This window comes from Pelophylax lessonae, assembly GCF_965119305.1.
Source record: "Pelophylax lessonae genome assembly, chromosome: 2".
Lineage (NCBI taxonomy): Eukaryota > Metazoa > Chordata > Amphibia > Anura > Ranidae > Pelophylax > Pelophylax lessonae.
In genome coordinates, this window is record NC_138769.1 from 85,443,427 (window position 1) to 85,449,426 (window position 6,000).

The window sequence follows — 6,000 nt, forward strand, 5'->3', positions numbered from 1 at the left end:
TGCTCAAACAGGGTAAAGTTTGTTCATGCGGTATTAACTGTTTCATACTATACCATACCTTCCAACTTTTTGAGAGGGGAAACGAGGGACAGCTAGTAGCAAATACCCTATATTACCAAAAGTATTGGGACACCCGCCTTTACATGCATATGAACTTTAACCACTTCCCGACCACCTGCGCCTTTTTACTGCGTTAGGGTGGCTCTCCTGCGTAGACCTACGTCAGACGCATGCAGGAAGCTAGGAGGCAAGCATGCGCCACTCGGCAGCAAGGAAGCTGATGCATGGGTCAGGCGGCTCCGATTGCCGCCTGACACCTGCGATCGCTCCCCACTGAGAGAGAAGGACGGTCGGCTCTTGTAAACACAGCTGACCGTTCTTCTACCTGAAATGATCACAGAGCTCATGTGATCCTTCTATATAGGATCACATGTCTCTATGGCCATTTCACAAGCCACGCCCCCAGACAGTTAGAATCACTCCCCTAGGCTCACATTAACCCATTGATCACCCATAGGGTTAATCCCTTCCCTGTCAGTGTCATTATTACAGTAACAGTGCATATTTTTAGCACTGATTACTGTAGTAATGTCACTGGTATCCCCAAAAGTGTCAAAAATGTCAGTCAGGGGTCCAATCTGTCCACTGCAGATAACTGCCATTACTAGTAAAAGAAAAAAAAAAAACAATAAAAATGACATAAATCTTTCCCATAGTTAGTAGACACGATAACTTTTGCGCAAACCAATCAAAATACGCTTACTGCAATTTTTTTTACCAAAGATATGTATCAAAAAAATTGGCCTAAAATGTTACAAAATTTTTTTTTTTTTTTGAGAAGGTCATGTAGCAGAATGTGAAAATGTTTTTTTTTTTTTTCAAAATTGACGCTATTTTTTGGTTTATAGCGGAAAAAATAAAAATCGCACAGGTGATCAAATACCACCAAAAGAAAGCTCTATATGTGGGAAAAAAAGGACATCAATTTTATTTTGGTACAGCGCCGCATGACCGTGCAACTGTCCGTTAAATTAACGCAGTGCCGAATCGCAAAATAGGGCCTGGTCAGGAAGGGGGCAAATCCTTTCCGGTCTTAAAGTGGTTAAACACTCCAGTACACTGCATAATTTGTGACTGCAGATATGCACATCTCCCCGTTCTTAGATGTCCATGTCTTGCTTTAGCCCTTCACTGTCGATTAAGGGTTCACATATTGATGACATTGCTGGTGTATTGGCTAGTTTGTTGTCTTAGAAAAACAATATGTTGCCTGTTGGAGGCGTCATTTCCTGTTCAGGCCCAACAATGTATGAAATCTAATTGGCTTTACCAAATGGCACATCAAAAAAAGAGAAAACAAGACAAACAAAATGTCATTTATTTGCATATTTTGACTGACTTTTGCTTGTTTCCAGTCATTTACTGGCCTGACTCTTGCTCTCTATGATTGACTGGTTAAATAAACAAAGCAGTGATTTGTCCAAGTCAGCCGCTTTACTCATTACGTATGCACAAAGCGATCTTCAAAATATGGCGCATAGATGCTTTCAAATAGCTCCAATTTACATTAAGTAGAGCCTTAAATGCATCCTCATTTAAAGAAATTGCCATCCTTTTATCTCATGCTATCTCATGAACCATTAGGTGACTGCACTACCAGGCGAAGTAACACATCACATGCTATAGCATTTATATGAAAATCAATACTAACAACTCGTTTATTTGAAGATTTTGTTTTAATTCCCTGTTTGTAGTTTCTTCTCTCTTCCTCTTTTGGCTAATTTGTGTCTTAGATTTTTTTTTTTTTTTTTTAACTTGCCAACATAAAAGCTTTTTTTCTTCATAAAGAGGTTAAAAGAGTCTTCGCCCCAAGGCAGCGATTTTTCCAAACTTAAAAGGAAAAAAAAAAAAAAAAAAAAGAGAGAAGCAGATGACTTAAATGTTTGCTCATTGCTGCCAAATGAATTAGCGCTAATGTAATGGTTTCGGGCAATGTTTTTAATTCCTGATAATGCTCATAATTAATATATAATGAATCTGAAATGAGAGGGAAAATTTTAAATGCTTCAAAGGACCATTTTTTTTTACTAGAGCGCCAGAACTTCGCACCTAATGAAACTAGGATAGTTTAGTATTTATGAATCTTAATTTACTGTTTTCTATCACAATGCTAAGCATCCCAGCAGGATGCTCATGCTTTTAAATGGCAGAATATGCTCACTAGGTCTCTAACTTCTCTTTTATGTGCAGATAAGTGTAAAGGATGCATTCCAATCAGCCTAGAATTATATTAATGAGATACTGAGTTCCGAGGGTGTTATTTGATGATATAGAAAATGTGTTTCTTTAAGTGGCTGTTGAGATTGAAGCATCTTAAAGGGAAAATATAGTGTGCTTTCAGAGATAAATGATTTTTCAGCAATGAGAAATCAGGGCATGTATTTCACGGTGTGGGCTTTGGCACGTTGCCCTGTCCTTTAAAGAATAGGTAAACCCAACATTTCATATTCCTGATGTATGTGCCTGATGTACCATTTACTAGTATAAAAAAATTCCCTGTTCCCTCTGTATTGCCCGCTTTGTGGGAAACCCCTGGTGTTCCTGCCAGTCCCTCTGGTTTCCTTTTTAAAACTGACAACACTAGGCATGAGAGCCCAGAGTGGTTAGCTTTCCAGCTGAGCTGAGAACTCCTCCTACTGTCCTCCAATGATCAGACTGATGTTGACATGCCCCCCCTGCACAGCCATTTTGTGCTGCTGTCTCTTCTCCTCCAGTTCTCTGAGAACAGAGGGTATGCGATCACAAAAAAAAAAAAAAAGGAAAGAAGTATCTATCTATCTATCTATCTATCTATCTATCTATCTATCTATCTATCTATCTATCTATCTATCTATCTATCTATCTATCTATCTATCTATCTATCTATCTATCTATCTATCTATCTATCTATCTATCTATCTATCTATCTCACTGTGCAATGTTACTGTTATGCAGAGCTGATTTTTGCCATAAGATGGCAGTGTCCCACAATTTAGTTATCACATCTCTCATACAGAAATGCTAGGGACTCTGGTAGTTGTATGTTGTAAGCAGGATTCTTTCATCCAGATTGGCTGAAGCTTGAGTACACCGCCCATGAGGACTGGCAAAGAGACAGGAGTATTGAAAAAGGGAAAAACCCAGGAAAACAAGGGTAGAAGAGAGAGACTGTGTTAGAGGCTGGACGTGAGAGAGAGAGAGCAGAGTGGATCCACGCGGGCCAAGGCTTGATCGGGGTGAGTAGATAAGTCGCAAAAGCTGCCCTTCCTGAGGAGGCAGGTAGCAGAACCTGCGGGCAGACAGACCGGGCCATTGCCACATGCACAGCCATCCCAGAGGAGGATAAAGTGGGGCCCCCTCTACATTAAAGGTCATTGCTTCACTCTGCTGTGCTGTGGAACCTTGTGAGAAGGTTCTTAACCCACACAACGCTGCCTATGCACTCAAGCCTGTTTGCATCCAGTTGTCCTATGTCCTTAGGCACAGACACTATAACCCATCCAGTGCTACATTTGAATCCCTTTACTGCTTTTATCAACACTGCAGGATACCAGAATTTATCTCTTGGCGTCTCTGCTAGGCAGGAAGTCTACACATACCCACTCCACTTCAGACTGGATCTAAGGAAGAACATAGCTGGTTTCCATTGAAGGGACATACTTTAGCCAAAATCTGTTTTTTTTTTCTCCCAAATAAATTTCTGTGACCATCTAATATATTTAAAGTGACTCTTCACCTTAATCTGACGTCCTTAAATTGACTCTTCAACCTAATACTTCTACATTTTACCATCCCTTGGGCAACTCTCTTTCCCTCAAAAAAAAAAAAGACTACATCTTGCACTGACGTGCGGGCCCCCACTGGTCGGCAGAAGAGTTCTTAATGTACTTGGGGTACAGGGCATCTGGAAAGTATTTTTTCCACAATTTATTAGTTTACAATTTCATATTTTCCTCAAAATTCTACAAACAATGCCCCATAATGACAATGTGTAAGAAGTTTGTTTAAAATCTTTGTAAATTTATTAAAAAAAAAAAAAAAATCACATGTACACGAGGCTTTACAGTCTTTGCCATGAGACTCAAAATTGAGCTCAGGTGCATCCTGTTTCCACTGATCATCCTTGAAATGTTTATACAACTTGATTAGAGTCCACCTGTGGTAAAGTCAGTTGATTGGACATGATTTGAAAAGGCACACAACTGTCTATACAAGGCCCCACAGTTAGCAGTGCATGTCAGAGCACAAACCAAGCCAAAAAGTCCAAGGAATTAGAGAAAGTCAGTGAGGAGCCTCCCTAAATGTGCCACATCCCTAACAGATAAATCATAAACAAAATTCCCCTTGGGGTGGGACTTTGAAGGCACTAAGTATTAAATATTGTGAATAAAAATCTGTTTTATTCAAGTTAGCATAAAAAACACCAATGTTATATACATATGGAATACATATACATATTACACCAGTGTCAATAGGCGAAAACGGATTGACGCCTCCACCCAACGCATTTCGGGGCTTTCACAGCTTCTTCAGGGGTGTGGTTGGCAACAACCTTCTACAAAATATAAGTAAATTATTCACGTTTGTACAATATTGCAGAATTATGGTGCCATAGGAGGAACAACAACAACTAACCTATTATGGTCATTACAGTTTTGGGTTAAATTTACATAGATTCCATTGGTGTACACAGCATTGCCATGTCAGCATTTAAAAACAAGATCTCAGGAGAGCTGCCACTTCGCCTAAGGATATGATTAGCACCCATTGTATATACAAGGCTGTGAGATAGGTATGGTTAGTAAGCAATACTTACTCCAACCAGTGTGACAGACAGGTTATGTAAGTAAAACAGACATGCACTCAACAAGTGGCGACAACAATATATGTAGGGCGTATTATATATTATTGTATCTTATTCAAGTGATCTACCTGTGTAGGCAAATATTCTGAAGAGATATGTCCACCCTGGACCCTAGGGTGCATGGTGGGTAACCTAAATAGGAAACGTTCGCTCATATATAGCTGCAGATATATCCTATCCAATCAAATACACATACAGGATATATATATATATATATATATATATATATATATATATATATATATATATATATACACACACACACACAAATATATATACATGCACATAAGTGGAGTTACAAATACATCAGAGCTTCATTTGAATCCAAGAACCAATAGAAAGCGCATTAATTGAATCTGTTGGATCAATGGTCGGTTCACAAGTGGCGTATGTATAAAACTATTTTAAACCCACATAAGGATAATTACTTGCACTCGATATGGATATTCTATACCATTACTTAAGGTCAAAGGACCAATATATCCCCACTCTGTAACCAACAGGCCTATTGCAGTAAACCATACTGTTTTGAGCCCCTATAAGGTTTTAAAGGACATATAGGTCTGCATTGCATTTGAGTGTTTTATCCCACTACAAAGGGTTTAAGGCTTAAATAAATCCCCACTTTATCTCTATCGGCTTTTTTATTGTAGTGTGCAGATTACAGTATATGGCACTGCTGATATAATCAGAATGCTATAGGTTTCTAAAAAAGAAAGGACTTACCCAGCATCAGTGAGCATCAAATTTGACCTTTCTGCCCTGAGGTTTGAAGATGTTTAGGCCTGTACAGGGTACTTGGCTTAAATCAGTTCATCTCTTCCTGTGTCCCACCCAACCCTGAGGGGCTTACAGCTGTGCATGCTAGAGATGATTACTTAGAGTCGGTCTATCCCACTACAATAGGTCAGAAGCCAAATAGATCCCCACTCTATAACCAACATGCCTATTTATTACAGTGTACCATACTGTTCAGAGCCCCGATAAGGGTCTTTAAGACACATAGATGTGCACTACATTTAAGTATTTTATCCCACTACATAAGATTTACATAAGATTTACCAGCTTCTTCCTTTTCTGAATGGACAGAGTCATAG